This window comes from Crocodylus porosus, unplaced genomic scaffold (genome assembly GCF_001723895.1).
Source record: "Crocodylus porosus isolate Cpor-Errol unplaced genomic scaffold, CroPor_comp1, whole genome shotgun sequence".
Taxonomy (NCBI): domain Eukaryota; kingdom Metazoa; phylum Chordata; order Crocodylia; family Crocodylidae; genus Crocodylus; species Crocodylus porosus.
Genome location: NW_017728911.1, coordinates 18,361,727 through 18,372,041, shown reverse-complemented (window position 1 = coordinate 18,372,041; position 10,315 = coordinate 18,361,727). Strand labels below are relative to the sequence as shown.

The 10,315-nt window shown below is 41.9% G+C and overlaps 1 protein-coding gene and 2 long non-coding RNA genes across 3 annotated transcripts in view; 2 read left to right on the top strand and 1 right to left on the bottom strand.

Moving 5' to 3' along the window:
* The window catches only part of UNC13C (unc-13 homolog C), a 517,638-nt gene that overhangs the window by 209,215 nt on the left and 298,108 nt on the right, over positions 1-10,315 (top strand). The window lies entirely within an intron of this gene.
* LOC109309004 overlaps positions 1-10,315 on the bottom strand; it is a 34,544-nt gene that overhangs the window by 14,595 nt on the left and 9,634 nt on the right. The window lies entirely within an intron of this gene.
* Positions 4,940-10,315, top strand: part of LOC109309005 — an 11,789-nt gene continuing 6,413 nt past the window's right edge. Inside the window, exon 1 of the long non-coding RNA XR_002100762.1 lies at positions 4,940-4,951. This is a non-coding gene — a long non-coding RNA (uncharacterized LOC109309005). The remainder of the gene's footprint in view (positions 4,952-10,315) is intronic.

Genomic DNA, 10,315 nt, shown 5'->3' with positions numbered 1-10,315 from the left:
GTATTGTCCATTCCTGACTGGAATCAGTTGAAAATATGATGCCAGACTTTCAGCATACTTATACTGAGTTTTGTGGAATTTCCCAGTTTATACCAGGCAAGGATTTGACATTTCAAGCACAACGTATGTAAGGAATTTCAGTGGATGGCGTTTCTTCGATCTTAATCCAGCAAGGTACTTAAAGGATGGAGGAAGGAAGGGAGTGAGAGAGAGGAATGTCTGCAGAAAATTCTGTTTGTATTTCTTAGTTTAATACTTACCTGTTTAGATAGCTGATGTGAATAAAAAAAATTGTTCGCATTTAAACAGTTTTAAGAGGAATAAAAATAGGTAAAACTATTTTTAAAAGACACTATTAATTAGAAGAAAGAATTCTCACAGATATCTTACTTTCTGGTACGTTTTGCATTTCAGATGTACAAGGCTTCTTGTTTTTCTTTTTTCCCTCTGAGGTGGTTCTGTTTCAAACCAGGAAAAAGCATTTAACTAAACAAATTTAGTCTAGAACAAAAAAAAAATTCTGATGTACGTACTGGTTTATATATCCAGTTAATATCTTGGTCAGAATTGTAGAATCCCAGAATACTGTACTTTCCCACAACTATGATTCCAATAATGCTTCCCCTCAAAGGTTCAAATAAATTCTTCTGCCAATGAATATTGGCAGTATTTTTAAATACTTTTTATGATATTGAAGCATCACTAGGCTCTCTGTTAGTTAACAGAACTAATAGAGACAGAATCCCAGGCTTGCTGCCTTCCTCAAAGGTGTGTGCATTTGAGCATTATGATTCTCTGTACTCCCATAAGAGTTCCCTTTCCAGTTCCCAGTCAGTGATTTCCCAGATACACTGAGCCAATTTAAAACTGCAGTACACATTGGCCATGCCCATCACCTATTCATTACTGTGGCTGTGTTTCAGGACTCGGAGATCTTTTTCCTTGGGCATGTGAGTTTTATTTTCATGATTACAGTCTAAATAGTATTCCTTGAGCTCATGCTAGTGATTTTCCCACTCAGCTTTGAGGTCTTTAAATTCAAGGATAATTTAATATTCTGATTTTTTTATATGATCAAAGGTAAAGTTTTGGCTTTACAAATGAAAGGACAAAAGTAGACAGAAAATGCTTTTTTATGACATTAATGTGGTATGTAGAGCTTAACTGTGTGCTCTGTTTTGACAACAGCTTCTGCTGCCTCTGGGTTTTTATTTTTCTCTGCTTAAAACATCTCTAGACTGTACTATTGGAAAATTAAACCTTTGGGACTTGCCTGCACAAGGGAATTTACATCAAAGTGAGATTTTTCACTGTAACTGGTAAAGTCTGCATGCATGTCTAAATGAATTGCCAGATGGCTCTTACTTTGCTCTGAAGCATTACTTTGACAGTGGGACAATTTTCTTTGAGGTGCATGTTCAGACTTGAAGGCAGGTATCGCCAATGTTCTGTTCACACTACTGCTAGGTCTTCTATATCATGGGATTGTTGATGGCTGACTAGGAAAGAGATGATATGTATATTGCACTAGATGACATACGGTAGGAAGGCTGACTACAGGCTGAACCAAATGGAGAACTTTTGTCCGTTCTTTGATGGATTGATTGGTATCAGTCTGTGGCAGAGCATAGATCATGTCTGTCACTTTAAGAGGATTGAGCAGGCTGTGCAGCAGTCAGCAAGTGCAGTGAGGCCCAATTAGGCAGTCACATAACTGCAAGAGGACCCCTGGATTGGAGGAGGGCTGGGCAGCCTGTTTAAAACCAGGCCCTAGGAACTGAACTGGCAGTTGCTGCAGGAAGCCAAAGGAACAACGTTGCCCAGCTGGAGATCTGCTGCTCCCAGAACAGCCTGCAGGCCACAGATAGGAACTATGGGGATGGAGGAGGTTCTTGGTCCTGAGGCATGACTTGAAACTATACCCTGCTGGGTTTGGATGGTGTGGTGGAGCTGCCTATGGTGGGGCAATCTCCAGGAAATGTCACACCTGTGCCTCCCCCGTGGGGTACTATATAGCCTTAGTCCCATGACCTGGTAGGTAACCCTGTAGAAGAGACAGGTTTGAGGGTCCAGGCATGTCATCAGATACCTGAGGCCCAAGGGGTGTGTGCCCCAGGAGCCCCCATGAAGGGGTGGAGTAGTGGCCCAGTAAGGGGCAGACAGCAAGTGACCCCAGTGGAACAGCGAGCCCAGGAGAGGGGTTCAGAGTAACTATATGGTCTACAAGCTCAGAGAGTAAGGACTGTGTTTGGAGGGGCCCAAGAAGGTGGATCCTTATGGGCAGAGGGCTAGCTGCTGAAGAATAGAATCCATAGAGCCTTGACTGGTTAATGCTGGGGCCAGGACCATGAGGGTCAAAGGGCCAGAGTGCCTGCCATGATGGACAGACAGAGCCAGTTCCCTGGAGTCCCAACTGGCCTGAGGCAAGGCCAGGGCCTATGAAGCCAAAGGTTCCAGAGGGGGCCACTGCCAAGAAGGAAAGGGGACTAGGGAGTTTTCTAGCCCAGGATGATGGCAGGGGTTAGGGCACCTGAGTAGGAGGGATCCAGGTTTGGGTCTGAATGTCAGTCTGGAATATAGTGGGGCCCAGTGTGGGGCCAGAGCCATATAGTAATGCCATCTGTGAGGCATGGGAGATGGTGTAGGGATGGTATAGAGCTGTGTGTTATGCCCTTGGCGTCAGGGCCTGCCACCTAGGAACAACTTCTCAGTTACATCAAAGACATGGTAGAAAAGTTAGGTGGGCAGGCCAGTAATTGGATCAGCTGTGAGACGGCTTCCTGTCACACAGTCCCTAGATTTCATGAATACAAGTCTATTGTGTTCTAAGGTCTAGTTCTTCAGTCTGGTAGATTTAACAATCTTAATATGGGTTGATCTGAAATAAATGTTCAATGTCTACAGAAAGGAGGTTGACAAATCTAGTGGCTGCTACACATACTGTGCCTGGACAGATCACAGGTTTATTCCAAAAAAGCCTCTCAAATCTTTGAGGCATGGACAGATGGCTGGAGCTCTGTTGGATGTGCATTTTTGCCTTTAATTCTCTTTTAAGCCACCTTCAAACTCTTGGCCTTTATGCAGCACTTACTCAGCATCTTATTTTTGGCCACCATGGTGATGCACTAAAAATAATGCAGTTTTTGTGCATGAACATTAGGACTACTTGCATTTTTACCCCTCCCCAGAAGGCAGGGAAATCCACAACCTTGGCTCCTGCCCAGTTTGAAGCAGAATAAATAGACATGGCACAGCGCTGCTGAAAAAAATATGCTTGCCCTAGGTAGGAGAAGGTGTTACAGGGCACTAAGATACGCCTGTTCCTTTAAGAGCAGAAGCAGCCTAGCTAGGGAGCCCTGCAGGCCAGACAGAGCACCACAGCTGTGGGTTGCCTGAGCAAGAGGCTAATGAGGTAATTAGCTGGCACCTGCAGGCTGTCAGCTGACTGGAGGGAGGCAGGGCCCTGGATGCATTTAAGCCTAAGGCTGGAATTAGCAGGGGTTAGTTCTCTGGCAACTGCCAGGGGAAGGAGCTCCTTCCTGAGAGAGCTACCTAGAGATAGGTGGTCGCCTGCTTTGATGCTTACAGGAGCAGTAAGGCACCAGGAACCCACAACGTACCCAGGGCTAGGAGGCACACTGTCATAGCAGGAAAGTTTGCCCTCTTAATGGGGCAGAGTGCCATCTCCATTGTCATCGTTAGGTTATAGTCCAGGAACTTATGTTTGTGTTGTTGTTGCTACTGGAGATTTGGGATTGAGTCATAAAGGGAGCTATGGATGCCCCATTAGTGCCTAGAAGGGTGCAGCTACACAGGGGTGAGAGGTCCAGGTGCAGCTACATGGGGCCCAGAGGCCCAGCACCAAAAGGGTGCAGCTACACAGGGGCCAGGGGCCTGGTGCCATAGGGGTGCTGCTACATGGGGGCTTGGGGTCCAGCAGACAGTGCCAGGGGCCCAGTAACAAGAGGAGACCAATTGGCACTAGTGCCTCAGGGCCAGGTCTGACACCATGGGCCTAGGCTAGAAGGCCTAGCCAAATTAAAGGGGTGGAGGCCAAGTAGGCTGAAGCCCCAACAGAGTGGACAACATCTGTGTAACACCTGAGAGGCATAGGGTGTGGTATAGGGGAGGTTTGAAGCCACACATTTAGCCCATAAGGTTCAAGGTTCCCTGTGCAGCACAGTACTTGAGTGAGGTGCAGCAAAAGACCCAAGCACCAGTGAGTTCTTCTGGGGTTCAGCAGACCGGGGCCACATGAAGACCTATGGGCAGCCACCCAATTCATTATTTTACCATCAAGACACAGCAGGCGAGACAAAAGGGCACCCTCAAGACCTTTTGTCAAGCACCTTCCATGGAAAGTAAAGATGATTAATTAATATAGGACTGATAGAAATGCAGCAACCTTATGGGAAATAGATATATCTTACCTTGGGGAATGTTCAACATAATGATTAAGTTCAACATACTGCTTAGCCTCCTTTCATTCTATACTGTTTGCCTGTCTGGGTTGTTATAGTGAATTTTATCATTGTGGTATAAAAATGCATTACCAGACTTCTTGAGCTTGTGGGTATTTCTGGAAAACTAAGACAAGGTAATGTGTTTTACATTTTGCATTGATGCTACTGAGATTTGTGGTGATTTTAATATGATCTGGAAGTGAGTCCCATAGCTGTAGGCCAGCTGCCAAGGAAGCTCTGTCTCCAGCCTCAGTAATCTCAGTCTAGGCTACACACATTACACTTTTACCATAATAAGTGCTCAGAAACCAGTCTACACAACTTGTACACAGTGCACAAGTTCATTGCACATAGATGGGTTTAAAAATAGCAGATCATGTTCTAAGATAGACCAGAATGGATGTAGTATAAGATTTAAGTAGTTTAGGTTAGACTAGTCTATTGAACTTCTATACACGATCCTTGAGACTGATAATTCTGTTTTTCTAGTGAAACACAGCTGTCATTCTCTGATGAATATACTAATAATAGCAAGAACAGTTTGTTCTAGGTAATGTGTACAACTGTTTTTCACAGCTCCCTTCTTGGCCAGACACAATATTGCTCATCTAGAAAGACTAATAATAACAATAATAACAATGATAATGATGATGATAATAATATACTGATTTTAAGAGTTGTCTGCTAGTGATTAATATGAAGAGTGATTTAAGTCAAAATGTTCTTGGGAAAGACTTGCCACACATTTATGTATCCTCAGGCATTTTGGCTGCTTGCAGATGTTTAAAAAAAAAAAATGCTTTACTTTAAACAGTGCGTTCCTGCACTACATGCCCAAAAGAGGCAGTGCCTTAGTTGGACCCAATTCCACAGCATCTGTATAGGTCAGGCACTTTAGTTGGGGGTTTTTTGGCGCTTCTATTTAATAGCTGATTAAACCAGCTTTAGCTAAAAGTGCCAAAAAGTCCCAGTGAAGTGCCCAATCTATAGAAGCTGCAGAGCCAGGTTGAAGTAATATGCTGCTTCTTCCAGTAAAGCACGGTTTGTTTATTTGTTTTAATGTCTGCAAGCAGCCTGTGTGTCCTCAGGCATTCACATTTTTGTTCACCCTTTTTACATGAGTTATAGGGAAAAAAATGGTGCTTTGTTATTTCTTCACTGTCTTGTTTGTAACATGTACGTTAAAGTGGTAGGAGATATGTCGCATGTAAAGAAGTATATATTATTATATGGATAATTAAGAAAATCCTCCAAATTACAATTAGGAAGAAATTGTAAAGGTGATTTCAATTACTGTATCTCAATGGTGCTATGTTGATATGTACCAATTAAGAATCTGCACAGTTTAAGGCAGGGGAGTTTTAAGGATTAGGTTCTGCCGACTAATGAATTGCTGGGTGATTTTAAGACATGGTGGAGGGAAGTATGTGAAAAGATGCTGTGGCTGAAACACCCAGGAGTACATGTAGCTTACATGACCATCTTAGCAAAAGAAATATTTAGTAAGTGTAGGCAGAATGGCAGAGTAGGAATTTTCAAATCCAACACAGCTGGAGGAACTCAGATGGGCCTCTGGCTTTGATGCAAGAGCTGTAGCTTGTCACTGCCTCAGTGATGACCTGTCTACCCTGAGGTTGGGGCTTTGTAAGGGCCAGGAGGCAGTGCAGTTTGAAGAATTCATTTGGAAGTAGGAATCAAGAGCTCTAAACACAGTTCTGACAACCAGCTTAGGCAAAATGGACATGATGATCTTACACTCTTACACACCCTACAGTGTTAGCATGAGAAATGATTAATTAATGTTCTTGAAAAGCATTCAAAAGATAAAAAAGTGTTATGGCAATCAAATGCCAAGACTTAGTTATTCTGAAAAAAGCTTTAATTCCTTGAATTTCTGTGATTTTTTTTTTAAATGATTTCTGGTAGGCCTGATGCCAGTAACTTGTCTACTCCAGTAATGATGCCTGTAAGAAAGATAGCCTTGAAAGACTGGATACCATAATAGGGCATTTTAAATATAGCATCTAGTAAAATGCCCAATTACTTCTGCTGTTAACCTCTGTCCAATGCACTCTTTGACCCTGAGCACCAAGGCTGCTGCTACAGAAACACCTGAAGTTCTAAATTATCCAAACAACTCAATTTAGACCATTCCTCCTTCTTTAGAGAAGATAAATGAATCACCATTTAATTACTTGAAAGAAAGGAAGTAAATAAAATGGAGAACAATAGATTAGTTCAATACAAAAAGGTAGTGAATCTCCTTTGGTGCCAATGTTTTCACCACTAGAAGTCTTGTCTGATTTGCTGCTACTTCAAACTAGTGCTGAAAGTTTTTGAGAATGAGGTTAACTCTCAGAATATTACCACATTGGGTATTGTATATAACCAGGATTCCCTCTCTGTGCCTCTAGATGTAGGTGAATGGGACATCTCATTTCAATATTAACTGAGATTGCATGCAATTCTTCATAAGGCAACAAAATCAGAGATCTGACTGGGAGATATAATTAATAGTAATTATTAATCTTTCAGACATTCAGAGATCATGATTGTCTGCACAAGTGCCTTGAGTTAAACTTTACATTCTTTTCAGAATAGCATTGTCTATTTTCCTCTAAATCTAATCTCTGCAGTGCAGAGCTGGAAAAGAAAACTGAACACTTAGGGAAAAAAAATCTTTTATTCAAAAAGACAGTGAAAAAAATCATTTTCATCACTTGCCACATTGTGGTTACTGCATAATAAAAACCCACATATGTTAGGGCTATGATTTGGGGAGCCAGCTGTTGTCAAAAAAATCAATGTGGAAACCTCAAAGCAATTGAGGAGAATAACGGATCTGTAGACATTTTCAAATTTGGTTTAATGTATTTTAGAGTTTGTGGTCTCTCTGGTTTAAATGAGGAGTCTTAATAAGTCCTCTATTAGATGTGTTCAAATATTTGAACCACAAACATATGGCTCACATATTTTAGCACGTTCATCTTTTCAATGCAAGCTACATTGTTGAAGGAATTAAATTAGCTGTTGTTGGAGAGGTGGTTAAAAAAAGGGCATTTTTCTGTTAATTCTCAAAATGCTAGATGAAACTGGCAGCATGGTGCTAGATGTTCAATTTAATGATATATGGCTATTTCAATGTAGTTTTATCATTTCACATAAGTGAAAATAATTATTAATCAGACCATATATTGGGGAAGATGTTGAAATTTTGTTATTTTTCTGTGTAGGAATTAAAAGTCACCTGCCTGTGACAGCACCTAAGGATATGCTCTACATGAAATTCAGCATTGTTTAGCTGGGGATAAATATTGGAGGGATTCATTTTTTTAATGGATATTTTTAACGTTCCTGTTTGTTTGCCTAACCAGAATTTCTATTAAATATTTTGATGACTAGTAAACAGCATTAAAGATACCAGGTCCACTTTTGTATTCCTTCTAAGCAGGCTAGAGCATTGCACACTGAGTACATGGGGGTCTGAGGACTTGCCCTCCCCCAGGAAGAGACATCCCTAATTGATGGGGCAGTCCTGAAATGGGAACATCGAGTCCCAGTCCTGGGCTGCATGACTGTAGGATAGCATTTGCCTCAGATTCCCAGTATCATACAGGGATCTGGTTTTCTGTTCACTGCAGACAAATGCTGGAAATGACAGGTTTTCCCTTGCTGGCTAGCCTGCAAGGGGTTGCGGAGAGCAGGACACAGAAGGCGTCATGTGCATATGTGCTTGTGCACACATGCATGTTGCCAGAAATACAGTCCCAGGCAGCTCCGCCAGCTGGCTGCAGGGGCTGAGGATGGGCCTGGGGCCACTGTGGTGGGGAGCAGGACAGAGCTATGGGTGGCTCACCCAGGGGGTTGGGGGGATGGCTCCCTACTGGTGCATACACTTCTGGGGAGCAGGGTATGGGGGCCATATGCCCCCCCAAATTTTTGCATGGGGTAAGAGCAGATATGAGCTGCCTACTGCAGGCTTAGAGCCTCCCACCCTGATGTCCTCCCCCCAGGAGCCCTGTGCCACCATGGTGGGGCACTCCTGCACTGAATTGTGTCCCCTGCGGCTGCCAGGTGGGCAAGAGGTACCTTACCATGGTGGTACAGCCAGTGCGAGGCTCCCATGGGAAGGGCAGCAGGGTGGGGAGTCTCAAGCCCACAGTAGACAGCCTGCATCTGCCCCCGCCACTGTCCCCCCACAGGCTCCACTTGACTCTGCTCTGGCCATGGAGCTGGTGGTTGGGAGGGCTCATCATCTTAGGCCATCCCCCCCAGCAAGAATAACAGTCAGCTCCTATGCTAGTCAAGGATGCATGGAGTCTAAATCCATAGTATTTTAATGGTCAACCATTGTCATGCATCAGATATGGGACAGGAGCTAGCAGAATTACCCTGGGATTATTTTATGATGAAAATGAATTTCTCAAACTACATCCAGAGAGTTAAAATAAATACCTACTTTTCCAGGACACTAACTTTTTCATTGACTTCCCATCCTGGTTAATACTGATATGAAACCACTAAGGGAGCTTGTGATATACATGAATTAAATGGTACTACATATTTGAGATACAAGAAATAGAGTAATAGCTTTAACTGTCAAATGCTAACCCTTTTTCGTATCTTTCCAGTCCTGTTGGTTAATCATAAGGGCCAGATATAGCATTCAAATGAACTTAAAATTTATTTGTATTTATTTTAAGCAAGGAGCACTTTTAATTGAGTACTTCTACCAAAAATTAAAAATGTTACCTGCAATGCCCCAGAATATTAATTTTATAAATAACTAATCAGAACAGGTTGCAGCAGTGTCTGAATTCTGTTGCAGATATTGTGGTGAAAATATTTCTTCACTGCGACTTCATTACAGCTGACAAGTAAAAGTAAGAGCTCTTATCTGAGAAGCCAAAGGAAAGAGACAATTACAATGCCCTGGTTCAGAGATTCACTGTTAAAAAATAACAATAAATTAGTCTGAGGGAAAGATGGATCTGTTGTAGACATGAACAATTAAGTCATTTACAACTTAACAATTGTTACTTTTTCCAGATATTCTAACAGAAACAGACACTATTATAACAGTCAAAACTAGATCCAGCCAGCAATTCCTATGTTGTGACCTATATTTTCTTAAATACGTTCAAGTGTCATCTAAATGAGATATTAAAGTATTGCTGATGCAATTATGTTGTCGCTGCTTTTACTAGTAATTACATATTTAGACTGGCATATAAAGCTTTTAAACAAGCAATTTGATGCAGTGTTTGGAAGCAACTGGTACCAATCAGAAATAAGACTACATTGTTTCAGAACATTTACTCCAAAATTAATCTCCGCTCAATCTGATTTTTAAACAAATGAGCTCTTACTCCATGTTATTATTATTATATTTTAATTAATTCCATTACTGCTCCATAATTAAAACTATCAGAAAAAGACCAGAGGACTTTGTTTTGCATTTCTAGCTGCCTGGATGCACAGGAACACAGGACTAATTCCTCACAAAAACAAATCTGTCAGCATCTTTTGTGATTGGAATAATGCAGGTTTACTTACATGTGGAGCTTAGATGAAAAGTAGTATTTGTTTGTTTGATTTTTTTAAAATGATTCATTCCTGGAAGGATTGCTTAAAATATCCACTTAGCAAGTAAACAAAAATATATGGTACTGTAAGGAATAATCTTTGTAGGTAAATTTTTCTACTTTGTTAAGCAGATCCGGCATTAGACTCTGGGTGAGGATCTTGGAAAAAGTTTAAGATGCAGGCTGTGGGGGGGTTGGGGTAGGTCACTTGAAATTGAGATCCCCAATTCCCCGAATGTCCCCTGGAGAGGAGGGGGTATGCGCCGG